The 16,987-nt window shown below is 45.9% G+C and overlaps 1 long non-coding RNA gene across 1 annotated transcript in view; it reads left to right on the forward strand.

The window, feature by feature from the left end:
- Positions 1 to 16,623: 16,623 nt before the first annotated feature.
- Positions 16,624 to 16,987, forward strand: part of LOC138784651 (uncharacterized) — a 38,874-nt gene continuing 38,510 nt past the window's right edge. The window contains exon 1 of the long non-coding RNA XR_011361902.1: positions 16,624 to 16,726. This is a non-coding gene — a long non-coding RNA (uncharacterized lncRNA). The remainder of the gene's footprint in view (positions 16,727 to 16,987) is intronic.

A 16,987-nucleotide genomic window follows, 5' to 3' on the forward strand; every position in this document is an offset into this window, starting at 1 on the left:
ATCTCAGTCTTACTGTACTGATGCACTCCTTTTCTACATACATCAGAGGTGACGTGGTGAACATGAGGGGCTGCAACAGGTTGTGTAGTGCAAGGCTAGCTAGGTGCAGTAGTGCTTTGTCACATGACAGAGTGGTTTATGCTAGTAACCACTGTTTATCATACACACACCTCTTAAATGGGTTGCTTCTGTCATACACTGTGCAGCTGAATGACTTCTGACACTAAAAATGTTAAAACAATTAAAAGTTTTATTGCTTCTTGTGCAAAATCCAATAAACACACAGGGGGACATTTATTAAGTCTGGTGTTTTTTGCAGCTCCGGCACTACAGAGATTTATGTAGAGGTGGACTGCCTCTACATAAATCCTGTGCGCGTCAGGAAACCTAAGCCAGCTCAGAGTTGGAGTAGGTTTCCTGCTTATTTTTACGTAAAAAAAAATTATGAATCGCGCGGACTCTAAGTCCGCCCCCCCCCGTACCGCCCCCTCCACACACCCTGCCTCCCCCCCCCCTGCCTTCGGCACACCGGGAGGAAAGTGGCCATTTACGAATATTTTATTCGCAAAGCGACCATTTGCAAATAAATTTATTCGCAAATGGCCCCTTTCCGCTGAAAAATACGATTTTGCTCCTTGATACATGTCCCCCATAGTCAATAACAGCACAGGGTAGTTACAGCTTTAAAGTTTGAGAGTACGGATATCTGGTCACTTTCCCTTTAGGATTGCTGCTTATAGCAGGTTAACTGTAGAATTTGACTTAGAGGCAGTTAAGTGGCAATATGTAGCTTGTTTGCAAAGTAAGATGACTACTTAAAGTACAGGGGAAACTTTTTAAATCCATTCATGTAGGGGATAAAGGGGATAAAGAAGAAGATAAGACTATTAGACTATTAGACTATTTTACGTGGTTTGACTAGAAGACAAATCTCAAAGGTAACATTTTTGTGGCAGCTGGATTCCAAGTCGACTCCTCAAACTCATGTTCTGGTTTACAAAGAATTTTATTACTTTTCCAATAAGTGAACAGAGCCCAACATAGGCCATCAGAAACAAAGGCCTTCAATGGCCAACACCATAGTAAATAGGTAGAAGCGTGATACAAAAAATAAAGCAGCTCTCAAACACATGTCAAAACAAAAAGTTAACAGAAATAACTGTTTACGAACCATCATGGCATTTATAAGAACAAGAAATAAAAGAGAGCTAAAACCCTTCTTGTGGTCTATCCATCCCCACCACGCCTCTAACCAAACTCTAGTTACATGAAAAGACAAACAAGGAACAAACAAAGACAAGACAACACGTAGACAACTAGTAAACAAGAAAGGAAAAGAGAAGGAAAAAAAGGGGGGGGCGAGGAAGATGAAGATAGAACCTTAAAGCGGTCCTCGTCTCTCCCTACCTAGTAGCCCCATCCCCAATGTAAGAGATCCAGGGATCCCTTACCTTGTGAAGACGGTCCTCACAATCATGTAAAATATAATGTAAGCGATCATTGACCATGATCCAATTTAGTTTAGATTTAACATGATCCAAGGGAACAATTGCCTTTTTCCAAGATGTGGCTATAGCAATCTTAGCAGCTAGAAAGAGAAAACAAGCTAACCTCCGTGTGGCTTCCTGGAATCCCCACATTCAATAATGTAACTGTAGGGGACATTACACTGAGTTAAGGAATACAGCATGTTAAAGATACGTCTCCAAAACCATTTGACCTTCGGACAGGACCACCAAATATGATACATAGTCCCTTCTTCACCACAACCTCTAAAGCAGGAGGTCGGGTAATCTGGTATCATTTTCGCAATGCGAGCCGGAACTAGATACCATCTCAGGAGAACCTTATAATTCACTTCTACTAGAGGAACATTAATGGAAATGTTCGCTGTATTAGAGGCTATGCCCTGCCATTCATGGGTCGAGTAGGAAAAAGACAAATCCCTTTCCCATTGTACCATGTAGCTCAACTTATCAGGGGGAGAAATCAATGATGAACAAAGCACAGATAAAACATGGGATCCCACAGATGAATCAATACTCATACGTTCAAATAAAGTAGTGAGCGTAACGTCCTTAGCCTTTTCCTTCAAAGTACGTAGAAAGTGTATAATTTGGTTATAGTGAAACACTTCCTTATCAGGTAATTTATGTATCAACAAAATGTAGTCCTTAGGGTGTATACCTTGTCTGTAATAAAAGTTAACTATACTGTAAAGGCCTTTGTCCAACCACCACTGAAACAGTTTCGCCTGCATACCTGGTGGAAATTCTGTATGATCAGACATAAAAGCAAATGTCTTCCGTAAGCGGTCCCAGAGAGCAAGGGTCAAAGAAAGGAGTGGGCACATAATTGGAGGGCGTTTACGAGCGGGCATGTATGGCATGGCAAGAGATCAAGAGCTACTTTAGGGCAAGCAGACTGTTCAATTTCAACCCATAATGGGTGGGACACCTTCCTATGCAGAGTGATAATAAACGCAAGGCGGGCAGCGTAGTGGTAGTAAGTTATGGAGCCCTAAACCACTGTTAATTTTGCTAGTGTAAAGTGTACGATTAGCCACTCTACATCTCTTAGGACCCCAAATAAATGCTAAAATCTCTTTTTGGAACAACAACAGGAAAGAAAGAGGAATATCTATTAGGACAGTCCTAAAAAGATATAAAATTTTGGGTAATAACGTCATCTTAATGGCTGCAATGCGGCCTAGCCAAGACAGGTTGAGGACCGCCCAAGATGCCAGTTCAGTTTTTAGTTTATGTCTCATTAAATTAAAATTGGCAGAGAAAACTGAGGAGAAGGATGTAGTGAAGGACCACTGATATGCCTTTCATGAGGATCCTTAAAAAGGTCTCATTCTAGTCCAACACCTTGTGGTGAGGCTAGAATAAACCGTCATGGGTCTTCTCTGCTGGAGATTGCAATATAAGGCTCCGTTCACATGGAGTAAAACTGGCGGAATTCCGCAGCGGAACTCTCCGCTGTGCAATTGTACCAGCCTCTGTGTCATACTGGCAGTCTATTGACATGTCAATTCTTATGAGCGTGGAGAGTTGAAGCACGTGATCCCTCCCATAGACTGCCACTATGACACAGAGGCTGGTGCGATTGCGCAGCGGAGAGTTCCGCTAAGGAATTCCTCTAGTTGACATGACATTTTTTGTGTTTTTGAAGCAATATTGTTGGAATTTCATTGAAGTTTCATGGTGCTGTTTTACCGCAACTGCATGAATCAGTAACAAATGTAAGTGACTGGCAGTGCACTTGCATTGCTGGTCACATACACAGCTGTATGCAAAGTCCCTGTACTAATGTGAAAGGTTTTGTGCTGGTTATATCTGGTGTATGTAGGGTGGGCCCCAAAAATCAATTTCCCTGGTGGGCCCAAGGTACCCCAGTCCGCCCACACAGAGTCATGACATCAGCAGAGAATGAGGAAGTAGACTACTTCCTGCAGCTATACTGGACTAAAAAAGTCAGGTAAGACTGCAGAAAAGGCTTATGCTTCCTATTTACATTTTATATAACTTTAGGTTCTCTGTTGAACTTTGAAAAAAAAATTTTTGCCGGACTTCTCCTTTAAGTGTACACTGGGTCACTTACACACTGCAGTACATAAGGGGTTAAGTAGAAGGTAGTCTGCTCCTGCACCTTTGTATTTAACCATAAGGGCACTTAGTTAAATACAGTGGACTGACAAAGCAAGCAACCATTGTCTCTCTGCTCTACCAGTCACTCTTGTGGCTGCAGGCAAGATATTTAATTTTTTGGCCAAACGTTCCTGTGAATGGGGAGAAAGGGAGAGAGAACTGTCAGCAGAAAGATTTCTTGGCTGATAGTTGTTGAAGGTGCATGGCCAACTTAAGACCCGAAAAAACAGTGCCTGACAATAAAAAGCAGGCCAAAACTTGTGCCATGCAGCATGTTTGATTAGGGTGGCACAGAAGTTGTTCTGTCTGTAGAACAAGCACTAGCAGCAAATTATACAGAGTGCAGTTCAAGAAGCTGGCCATCACATCCCTGGTCTCTTTCCCCATGCCCCTGCAGTAGTTCTTCTGAATTGACAGGCTAGTCTTGTGCATCCCACCCACATAAATGATCTTTGGACAGCTATGACCTTGTTACTAGTTTACTGGTCCTTTGGACTACTTTTGCTATGCACTAACCACTGTATATGTGAAACACCCTAAGAAACCTGCCAACTTTAAGCTTTGACTGTTCACTTGCTGCGTAATATTTGTCACCTCTTGACAGGAGTCACTGTTATGAGATAATGAATGTTTTCCAGAGTTCATCTGCTAGATTTTCTTGCATTTTTTTCCCTTGAGGAAAGTTTTTAGTCTGCATATTCATAAATGCAAAATAAGATTTTTAATATATACTGTATATATTTTGAAATCTATTTGAGTGATCCATAAAGTTAACATTTAGTAAGGACAAGTGTGTAACCATCATTATATCATGACACAAAGTAGTGATTTAATGCATGAAGGCGCTGCCATGAAAACATAAAATTATTTACATTAGAATAAAAACCTTAATCACATAACAGTATAGATAACAAGCTTACTGCCTTATACACTGCTGATTTTTCCATGTATTCAAGTCAGTTTTTAAATGTCAAACAGATACTGCTATTTTAGACGAGACATTCTTTTCACAAAGGCAGATGAATGTGAAAGCAACATAATAACCTAATTGGGATACATACTTTTCAGAACTAGACATTTAGAAGTCTATCACAGCATTTTGTCATATGAGCATTTCATATACCATTGGGAATCTGAAAAATAGCTATTTCCTACTCTGATAAGTTCTATTCATGCAAAGAGATGCAAAAAAGTAAAAGTGGTGTGTCTTATGAATCTAAATGTGGAGGTACACTTATGCAAATTTTAGAAGCAATGTAGGAGCTATTATAGGCACAAAACTATGCCCTATGTTACAGTTCTCTAAGCAATGATATGAACTTTTAAAGTTGTGTCATTATTTTATGATTGCTGAGAGTTATGAAAACCCCATTAATCATGAGAATAAATTGATAATCTCCCTTTATGGGTGCGTTCACACGTACATCTTCCGCACCTCTACATGCAGGACATACAGCAGCTGATAAGTACTGGAATACTGGAAATTTAAATTAGAAATTTCTGGCACTTTTTGACACCAGTTGATTTAAATGAAATATTTTTTTTTTTACTGGAGTCCCCCTTTAAGCCTATATTTTGCATAAATAAGGGCCTATTCACAGTGCTATGTTCATAACATTTGATGGAATACCTTATGAAAGCTACATTGATGCATATGTAATGTACTCCCATTCACTTTAACAGACTAGTCTACAAGTAACAGTATTCTAGTAACTACATTTGGTTTATTTTCTGAATGGATATCAAAAGTGTGGATGGGTATCAAAAGTGTGGTTTACCATGTTTTTTAAGTCTTGCAAAAGTTAATTTGCAAACATAGTGTTGTGTCACATAGGGGAGGGCAGATCATCACACTGGGGGCCAGCCCGCCCACATCCAGTGCTTAATGCCTGGCTGGTGCTCGGTAATTACGTGGGAAACGGGCGGCGGTTCAAAAAAAGGACCGTCGCACCAGCATCCCTACACCTGTCTATTCATGTTAAAAAACAAAAAAATGATGTACCAGTGGTACATTCACTTTAAGGAGCAGAGCCCATTTTTTAAATCTGTTCTTACTTTATGGGTTATAGCTCCTTTGATATTCTGCCCTACAGATGCTGCAATCACAGAGTTTTAAAGTGTCACTGTCTTTAAATTTTCTTTTTCAGAATTCAATAGTACAGGCGTTTTTAAGAAACATTGTATTTGGGTTTATTAGCCAAAAATGCATTTTTATCATGAAAAAACTGTTTGAAGCTCTCCCCTCTGTCTTCGTGGCTTGCTTATGGAGAGGGGAGGGGTGGAGAGAGATGAGGCACTAAAACAGGACAACAAAGAGTTAATCTACAGTTAATCACCTGGCTATCTCCTCTGACAGTCAGGACTGACCTCTCAGACCTCTGAATACTGCTGTCACCCACCTTCGTGTTGTGTAATTCTTTGTTCTCTGCTCTCTGCTGACGACTAACTCCCTCCTCCCCCTCCCCTCTCCATAGAACAGACAGGGTTGTGTCTAATGCAATAAGTCACAATTTCCTGATATTTTGCAGTGAATGGAAATAAGGAGGGGGGGACCTGGGAAAAGTCTTTTTGAATGCAGATAATGGCATATTTGCCTAATAAACCCAATTACAAAGTTTCTTAAAATCGCCTGGACTATTGATTTCTGCAAAAATAAATAAATAAATAAATGACAGTGACTCTTTAAAACACTGTGATGCTTGCCAAGGGGGCTGCCATGTTGAATAGCGTCTGTGTATGGTGTCATTTCCCGATAACTACACAGACGCTGTACGGCACACACAAAGAATTGAAGTGAACAGACTTGAAGTTAGCTAACAGCAAATAGAGGCAGTCGGGAGGAGTGGCAAAACAGTGCATAACCCCATGACCCCTACGGTAAGCGGCAGTGCGGGCCATATGGCCCCCATGTGCCCTGCTTATAGCCCCCACCCCCCGTGAAAACCGGGCAGCAGCTACAAGCCTCCATTTGGGGCGTTTCTTCCATGGTGCGGTGCGGGTGACAGGTAGGGGGCGCCATTGGCTACCCTGACACCCACCCAGACCTCACTCACAGCAGTGGTGACTAATAACAGTCGCGACCACTCTCCCCCAGCGCCCCTCTCCGACCTGACTCAGAGCTGTGGTAAGTATTGACCCCCCCCCCTCCCCCACCCTTGGGACCTGATCCACCGCACTTCTGTGCTCCATGAGATCTCCACTCCTCCGGGTGCTGCTGTTTCAATGTTGTCATCTGACTTACCCAGTCACATGACAGCATCAGTGGTCAGGCATTCTGATGGCTTCCTCTGTTTCAAACTGTATGCACTCCTGATGAGCGCATGCAGTTCTTTCTGGGCCAGCACTGTGATTGACCCAGCGAGGAGCAAGAGCAAAAGGCTCCTTGTTCTGTCAATCATTGTGGCCGGAGGCAGCATTATGCCTCTAGCTACAAAAGGCTGCTCTCTGCACCAGCACACGGCACGCATGAAGTGCCAACAGATGGAAGACAGGAGGGAAGATGCTGGTGGACTGTTTCAGCTGGGTGTGTATGTTTTTTTTTTTTTTATTACATCACATCCTCATTGTCCTCTGAAGTCGTCCCACAACTTTATCACCCTGTAAGGAGACACCCCCAACCTGTGTCCTATTGATCATGTAATATATCATGTAATCCCCTCATCTTCCTGTGTCACACTGATTAATGTCCCCTTATCTCCCTCTGTGTCACATTGATTACTGTCCCCTCATCTCCCTCGTGTCACACTAATTACTGTCCCCTCTTCCCCCTGTGTCACACTAATCACTGTCCCATCTCTCAGTGTCACATTGATTACTGACCTTGGTGAGCTGTCTGTATAAGTGTGCATGTATGATCTGTCTGTATGAGTGTTTTTAAAACACAACAACAACCATAACTGGGGAACGAGTGATCGTTCATACGTTCCCTACCAGAGAGCTTTTTACAATGCCACAGTATAACGGAGCCCACAATAATATAACACATACAATAGCATTATTATTTATCTCCCTTCCTAAAATTGCTAGTGCAGCCCAGAAATTCATATATACACAAAATCCAATAATTCAAAGTACATGAGCAGAGGTAAATCTGTTAAATAAATTAAACCCTTATAACCATTATGTCCACCAGCACCTCCTATATCCAATTCTACCTAATCCATAAAGTGCAATGGATAATAAATTGAAAGAAAAAAGAGGCAACAATAATAGATAAAATATATGAAACATCAACCAGGGCTCTATCAGCTAACTACAGTCTAGACCCTGTCTGTGCATTTATGAGCTGTCTGTATAAGTGTGCATGTATAATCTGCCTGTATGAGTGTGCATGTATGATCTTCCTGTATGAGTGTGCATGTATGATCTTCCCGTATGAGTGTGCATGTATGATCTGCACGTATGATTGTGCATGTATAATCTGCCTGTATGAGTGTGCATGTATGATCTTCCTGTATGAGTGTGCATGTATGATCTTCCCGTATGAGTGTGCATGTATGATCTGCACGTATGATTGTGCATGTATAATCTGCCTGTATGAGTGTGCATGTATGATCTTCCTGTATGAGTGTGCATGTATTATCTTCCCGTATGAGTGTGCATGTATGATCTGCACGTATGATTGTGCATGTATGATCTGCCTGTATGAGTGTGCATGTATGAGCTGTCTGTCTGAGTGTAAAGGTATGAGCTGTCTGCCTGAGTGTAAAGGTATGAGCTGTCTAAGTATACATTAGAGATGAACAAATTTACAGTAGCAGTGAAGTGCTTCACTGCGCTCGGTCATCAACTTATCAGGCAACTGCATTCGAGCTCCACTCTGGGTGTCTGAAAAAGCTTCATGCAGTCCTGGGTAAAGTTTTGCAGAACAGGTGTCCAAACATTCAGGGCGAGCTGTTTAAGGTTCTGCAGCAGGTTAAGGTGTAGCGTGATGCTCAGCAGCAGCTGACGTGCATTATGAAGTTGGCACCAATACACTTAATAGCACCTTTCCCCTCTTTGTTCTCTTGTGAAAAGAGGAGGGAGGTGATGATGTCACAGCAATTGAGCAGAGACTGTCTCTTTTTTTCAGCAGCTGTATTTGAGGTCCTTTTACCAGCATTTTCCTGCTGGAGCTCCCGCTGGTGGCCATCACTGGGAAAAATTTCTCATATCTTCTTACATGTAAAAAAAAATAATAATAATAAAAAATAACAAAAAAAAATGACAAATGCAATTTTAACACTTTAATTTTTATTTTTTTACTATGTGACACATTCCCTTTAACTAACTCGGCATGGGTCTTGGCAGTTGTGGCGGGCGCCCAGCTATCACCGGCAGACGGTACCTGCCACAGATGGAACGGGCACAGTTTCTGTATCCATTTCATTTGAGAATGCAACTATACATCCATGACAGTAATGCACCACAAAAATTACCATTAACATTCGCATTAACATTCGCATTAAAATCTAAAAACACTTATACACCCCCCCATGCACTGCACCGGATTTACTAAGGTCGAGAAAGAGAAGGAGTGTAAGTTGAAGTAGGACAACAGATGTGGGTGAGGGAAGAAAGCAAATGCCCTGGTTGTGGGGTTATCTACTCACCTCACTAGGTTTATGTGATTATGAGATTTCTAAATTTTTGTGGATAGGTGGATCTGGAAGGAGGTAGAGCAAAAGCCCTGCCGTCCATTTTGTGGTAAAGTAAAAATGCCACCACACAGTAAAATGAGTTCTGGCTTCTAGAAGGGGAGTTGGAAAACATGAAAACACCAAAATGAAAATGAGCTGTGCCAGGGTTAAACAACATAACGTGCATATGTTATGCACACAAAGAAGGATGAGCTCATTGTCCCTGAAGACATTCAGGCAGCTGGTTTTGCTGCAAGAAGATATCTTATATATGCTGAATCACTAGGAAGCATTAAGAGCAGTAAAAATAACTGGGGGGGCATTTATCAAGACAGACATACTCAGGGCCGCATTAACCCCTTAAAGACAGAGCCAATTTCGATTTTTGCGTTTTCGTTTTTTCCTCCTTGTGCTTAAAAGGCCATAGCACTTGCATTTTTCCACCTAGAAACCCACATGAGCCCTTCTTTTTTGCATCACTAATTGTACTTTGCAATGACAGGCTGAATTTTTGCATAAAGTACACTGCGAAACCAGAAAAAAAAATAAATGTGTGGTGAAATCTAAAAAAAAAAAACGCATTTTGTCTATTTGGGGGAAATGTATTTTTACGCCATTCGCCCTGGAGTAAAACTGACTTGTTATATATATTCCTCAAGTCGTTACGATTACAACGATATATAACATGTATAACTTATATTGTATCAGATGGCCTGTAAAAAATTCAAACCATTGTCAAAAAATATATGTCACTTAAAATCGCTCCATTCCCAGGCTTATAGCGCTTTTATCCTTTGGTCTATGGGGCTGTGTCAGGTGTCATTTTTTGCGCCATTATGTGTTCTTTCTATTGATACCTTTTGTTGGAGGCCCCCACTCCCCCCACCCCCCCCAAAAAAACAAAAACAAAACTATACCGCAATCTATACAGATGTCAGCTTACTATAGGCGACTAATCACAGACCCCTCCTTGCTCCTGGCTGTATGGCTCAGCATCTTCCTCTGTTGTGCACGTGATGGTCACTAGAGGCTGCAGTGCAGAGGAAGATACAAAGCCCTAGAGACAGGTGCGGGAAGGGGTGAGTATCAGGGTGTGTTCTCACATTGTGTTTATAACGCAATGTGAGAACCCAGCACTTTCTGTGTGCTCTTAGCCACTGTGTTAGTGCCATATTACACGGCCTGATATCCTGGGTAAATAGCGCCATTCTGCTAGATTGGCGCTCGCTTAGAAAGAGAGCTGGATCAGCCGTCGGTCGCACATCACTATTAAACGCAGCGATGTATGTCCGGTGGCCAATGACTTTTGAACATGTAGAAAGACATCAATCAGTTAATGGGGGGAAATTTTGCTAGGGAGAAGAAGTGTGGGTATTATGGCTTAGAGCAACTCAGGGCACCCCTACAGAATAATTTTCTAATAAATATAAAAAAAATGTCATCCAGTGACTCACAGGTGACGTCTTCTTTGATCACTTTCCGTTTCATCTCCATCCGGCCAAGGCCTCTATGATGATTTCTTGACCTGCCAGACAAAAAACTCAGGCTCCGCACTTTTACAACAACTTCCTTCCCTTTTTCCAACCCATAAGGTCCAAAACAGTAGTAATTCCACTTTTTGGTGTGATTTCCAGTAAAGTGAGTAGGTATGTGGGTATGTCCCCTGCTGTGCCCCAAATAGTTATAAAGTCCCTATGTCCCCATATAGTAATAATGTCCCCTACTATGTCCACATATAGTAATAATGTCCCTGCTATACACCCCATATAGCAATAATGCCTCCTGCTGTGTTCCCATATAGTACTATTGCCCCCTGCGGTGCCCTCCAAATAGTAATATTACCCCCTGGTGTGCCTCCATATAGTAATGTCCCCTGCTGTGCCCTCTGCTGTGGCTGCAATCTGTGGTTGACAACCATCATCCCTGAAGGTCCAGCAATACATCTGTCTACAGCGGCAGTTATCAGAGGATGGTTCTACTGTACTACAACTCTCAGCATATCCTGAGGGCTGCAGACTGTCAGTACATGCTGGGAGTTGTAGTGCCTGCAGCTGTTGTAGTTGGGTCCCATACACTGGATGCATTGTGGCATATAAGAATACATAGATCTGTGGGGGCTCAGTGCATAGAAGTGACCCCAGAACATCACTAATAGGGGATAGGGGTAGATGTTTTTTTTCTATTCCCTATTAGTGATGTTCTGGGGTCACTTCCCTACACTGAGCCCCCACAGATCTATGTATTTTGATCTCCCAAAATGCCTCCAGTGTATGATGCACCTAGGACCCAACTACAACAGCTGCAGGCACTACAACTCCCAGCATTTACTGACAGTCTGCAGTCCTCAGGATATGCTGGGAGTTGTAGTGCCTGCAGCTGTTGTAGTTAGATTCTAGTTTAAGGGTGCCTTCACACCTACCAACTCGCAGCGTAAATCTCGCTGCAAGTCTGTCAGGTCCTGGCAGTTCCCTGTTACTACATACTCGCAGCGGTCTTTCAGACAGCTGCGAGTATGTAGTGACAGGGAACTGCTAGGACCTGCCAGACTCGCAGCGAGATTTACGCTGTGAGTTGGTAAGTGTGAAGGCACCCTAAAAGTTTGCACTAGTGTATTGTAGTGACCGCCGGGCTGTGTCAGTACACTACTGCAAACAATACACTGACCTATTTAGACCCCAATGGTACACATGCTCTGCACACTATAGAAGTGATTACAGTGCAGGTACTAATGACTCACGTCTTCTCCGATTGCCATTGCTCACTTTTTGCTTTCTTCTCCATCTGACGCAGCAATAATGAAGACTTCTCCAACCACAACTCATCTGCAGAGGGGCAGCTGGGGGTGACTGCGGAAGGGAATCAGCTGGGGGTGGCAGGGGGAGCAGCTGGGGTGACTGGGGAGGGGAAACAGCAAGGGGGGTAGGGACAGGGGGAGCAGCTGGGGTGACAGGGAAAGTGGGAGCAGCTGGGGTGACTGGTGAGGAGGAGCAGCTAGGGGGCAAGGACAGGGGGAGCAGCTGTGGTGACAGGGGGAGCAGCTGGGGTGACTGGGGAGGGGGAGCAGCTGGGGTGACTGGTGAGGAGAAGCAGCTAGGGGGGAAGGGACAGGGGGAGCAGCTGGGGTGACTGGGGAGGGGGAGCAGCGGCTGGGAGTATGTAGTGACATGTAGCTGCCAGGACCTGCCAGACTCGCAGCGAGATTTACGCTGTGAGTCGGTAGGTGTGAAGGCACCCTAAAAGTTTGCACTAGTGTACTGTAGTGACCACGGGGCTGTGTCAGTACACTACTGCAAACAATACACTGACCTATTTAGACCCCAATGGTACACATGCTCTGCACACTATAGAAGTGATTACAGTGCAGGTACTAATGACTCACTTTTTGCTTTCTTCTGCATCTGGTGCAGCCATAATAAAGACTTCTCCGACTACAACTTATCTGCAGAGGGGCAGTTGGGGGTGACTGTGGAATGGAAGCAGCTGGGGGTGGCAGGGGGAGCAGCTGGGCTGACAGGGAAAGGGGAAGCAGCTGGTGTGACTGGGGAGGGGGAGCAGCAAGGGGGGCAGGGACAGGGCGAGCAGTTAAGGTGACAGGGTAAGGGGGAGCAGCTGGGCTGACTGGTGAGCAGGAGCAGCTAGGGGGGCAGGGACAGGGGGAGCAGCTGTGGTGACAGGGGGAGCAGATGGGGTGACAGGGGGAGCAGCTGGAGTGACAGGGAAAGGGGGAGCAGCTGGGGTGACTGGTAAGGAGGAGCTGATAGGGGGCAGGGACAGGGGGAGCAGCTGTGGTGTCAGGGGGAGCAGCTGGGGTGACTGGTAAGGAGGAGCAGATAGGGGGGCAGGGACAGGGGGAGCAACTGTGGTGACAGGGGGAGCAGCTGGGGTGACAGGCGGAGCAGCTGGGGTGACAGAGAAAGGGGGAGCAGCTGGGGTGACTGGGGAGGGGGAGCAGCTGGGGGGCAGGGAGCAGCTGGGGTGAAAGGGGAAGCAGCTGTGGTGACAAGTAGAGAGGGAGAAGCTGGGGTGATAGGGGGAGCAGCTGGGGTGACAGGGGGAGCAACTGAGGTGACAGAGGGAGGGGGAGCAGCTGTGGTGACGGGGAGCAGCTAGGGTGACAGGGGGAGCAGCTGGGCTGATAGGGAAAGGGGAAGCAGCTGGTGTGACTGGGGAGGGGGAGCAGCAAGGGGGGCAGGGACAGGGCGAGCAGTTAAGGTGACAGGGTAAGGGGGAGCAGCTGGGCTGACTGGTGAGCAGGAGCAGCTAGGGGGGCAGGGACAGGGGGAGCAGCTGTGGTGACAGGGGGAGCAGCTGGGGTGACAGGGGGAGCAGCTGGAGTGACAGGGAAAGGGGGAGCAGCTGGGGTGACTGGTAAGGAGGAGCAGATAGGGGGCAGGGACAGGGGGAGCAGCTGTGGTGTCAGAGGGAGCAGCTGGGGTGACTGGTAAGGAGGAGCAGATAGGGGGGCAGGGACAGGGGGAGCAACTGTGGTGACAGGGGGAGCAGCTGGGGTGACAGGCGGAGCAGCTGGGGTGACAGAGAAAGGGGGAGCAGCTGGGGTGACTGGGGAGGGGGAGCAGCTGGGGGGCAGGGAGCAGCTGGGGTGAAAGGGGAAGCAGCTGTGGTGACAAGTAGAGAGGGAGAAGCTGGGGTGATAGGGGGAGCAGCTGGGGTGACAGGGGGAGCAACTGAGGTGACAGAGGGAGGGGGAGCAGCTGTGGTGACGGGAAGCAGCTAGGGTGACAGGGGGAGCAGCTGTGGTGACAGGGCGAGCAGCTGGGGTGACACTGACAGGGGAGGGGGAGAAGCTGGGGGGCAGGAGGAGCAGCTGTGGTCACAGGGGGAGCAGCTAGGGTGACAGGGGGAGCAGGTGGGGTGACAGGGGGAGCAGGTGGGGTGACAGGGGGAGCAGCTGGGGTGAAAGGGGGAGCATCTGGGGTGACAGAGAAAGGGGGAGCAGCTGGGGTGACTGCAGAGGGGGAGCAGCTGTGGGGGCAGGGATAGGTGGAGCAGCTGTGGTGATGGGGAGCAGCTAGAGTGACAGGGGGAGAAGCTAGGGTGGCAGGGGAGCAGCTGGGGTGATAGGGAGCAGCTGGGGTTACACTGACAGGGGAAGGGGGAGCAGCTGGGGTGACAGGGGGAGCAGTTGGGGTGACAGGGGGAGCAGCTGGGGTGACAAGGGGATGGGGAGAAGCTGGGGGACAGGGGGAGCAGCTGGGGTGACAGGGGGAGCAGCTGGGGTGACAGGGGGAGGGGGAGCAGCTGTGGTGACAGGGGGAGGGGGAGCAGCTGGGGTGACAGGGGAGAAGCTGGGGGCAGGGGGAGAAGAGGGGGGCAGCTGGGGTGATAGGGGCAAGGGGAGAAACAGGGGGCAGGGGTTAGCAGCTGGGGGGCAGGGAGAGAAGCTGGGGGAGGAGCAGGGAGAGAAGCTGGGGGGGGGCAGGGAGAGAAGCTGGGGCACAGGGGGAGGGGGAGCAGCTGGGGTAACAGGGGAGAAGCAGGGGGCAGCTAGGGTGATAGGGGCAGGTGGAGAAGCAGGGGGTAAGGTGAGCAGCAGGGGGGACAGGAAAAGAAGCTGGGGGGCAGGGAGAGAAGGTGGGGGAGCAGGGAGAGAAGGTGGGGGAGCAGGGAAAGAAGGTGGGGGAGCAGGGAGAGAAGCTGGCGGGGGCAGGGAGAGAAGCTGCCGGGACAGGGAGAGAAGCTGGGGGACAGGGGGATCAGCCAAGGAGAAGAGGGGCAGGCTTGGCCCTGACTTCTCCCCTGCCCGGCACCATGACGTCACGGTGCACCAGCACGTGCCCCAGGTGCCCTCCCTTTAATCCGGCCCTGGACATACTTGTAACAAAACATTAAGCCCTGCTCTCTTTATGTTTTAGAATGCAGCTGGGACAGCAGGGGAAGCATGCCTGGGTGCATCTAACACGCCCAAGTCACATCATTATGCCACTATCACAGCCTTTCAAAAATACATTCCAAACACAATATAACCTCTATGTAAAGTGGAAAAAACTCCAGAAAACCTTCTTTCCTTTACATTAGCATGGACAGTAATCCAAATTTTAAGCAAAAGAAACATTTTCATGTACTCCTTTAAATCACGTTGCCTATGACAACTACAGATGGCATAGGAAAGGGGAAATCAAACAGCACCCACCGCTAACTGTCATTGTGGGTGTGCGTGTGATCTGGTCAGACAAGTCCTACACATAAAGGGGTATCGGTCTCATGGAAACCATGTAAAAATTTAAATTGAGGCCCTTGAGTGAGGTGAGCCTTTAAAAAATCTTGGGAGTTACAAGGGAACTGTAACTGTAAGAGTTAACACCAACAAAAATTTATTTGGATGACGTTGAGGTTAACCTTACAGGTTTAGAGCCAAATAAAACACTGTAATTGTTGCTATCACACAGTAACTAGGCCAAGCTTGGTGTACGCTGTATATATCTGAAGTTTTACATATGCCAGCTGGCGATATGTCAGAGGTGTTTTTTTATTTTTAAACCTGGTGCAGAGCCCAATAAAACATTGTGACCATTGTTATCACACCGTAACTAGACCAAGCCTGGGGCACACTAAATATATCTGAAGTTTTACATATGCCTGACGGCAATACGCGCAAGCTGTTTTTTTTTTTGTTTTTTTTTCCCCTTTAACAGGCGCAGAGCGCAATAAACTGTCCTGGGACAATTCACCTGTAGGAGAAAATAGATAGACACAGGTCTATGCAGGAAAACTCAAAGCTGTGTGTCTGCCTGTCTCATTAGCTGATATGCTGCTAGTCTATGAACTGTATATGCAGATGTATATGCTATGCTGTGCTGTGTAGTAGCCCTAACAAGGGCTTTGGGGTCTTTCCTGCCTACAATCTGATAAGATGCTCACAGTCAATAATTCAATCTCTCTATCCCTCACTACTTGCAACACTATCCAAGCCAATTCTTCACAGTTCGCAGAAGCCTGCCTGTCTGTGAAAACGAGCTGCAGGTGCGGTGGTAGCCTATTCATAGGGAATCACAAAAAATATCCTGTGCTGTGTATACTTGTAGCCCTAACAAGGGCTTTTGGGGTCTTTCCTACCTAGAATAAGATAAATTCCAGCCTCTCTCCCTGACTAGCTGCAATATGGCGTCTGACGACAAGCAGGAAATGCCAAGTTCTTATACTCTGGAGGTCACATGAGTAAGCCAGCCAATGAATATAGACACTTTTCTCACGATGCCAGCGTGCTTCTAGGGCCTGTCACACCCCCTGAATAGTTATTGGTCCAAAAAAGCACCAGGGTAGGTGGGAGGGGAAACAAATTACTACTGCGTATTTGGTCGGCTGCTTAAACAAAAACAAGTATTTCACATAGTGTGGTATTTGATCCAATACTTACTCAATGGAGTACTACTTGATGACTACTCGAGTACTATTTGATGACTTATTTTACACTCTTGAGATCCTGGAGAATTCCAGGTACTGTATTTTAACTACTTTATTTTAAGACATATATATATATATATATATATATATATATATATATATATATATATATATTGAAAGTTAATTTTCCATTTCATTCTTTTATGAAACTGATAAGATGAATAATCACTGTGATTGTTTACAACACTATGGAACAAAAGAACATTGCATCTTCACTGAACTAATGTTCCGCTATCTCTCTGTCTCTCTATATATGTATGTGTTTGTTTTTACTACAATTTATGTCACGACAAT

This window comes from Dendropsophus ebraccatus, chromosome 2, assembly GCF_027789765.1.
Source record: "Dendropsophus ebraccatus isolate aDenEbr1 chromosome 2, aDenEbr1.pat, whole genome shotgun sequence".
Lineage (NCBI taxonomy): Eukaryota > Metazoa > Chordata > Amphibia > Anura > Hylidae > Dendropsophus > Dendropsophus ebraccatus.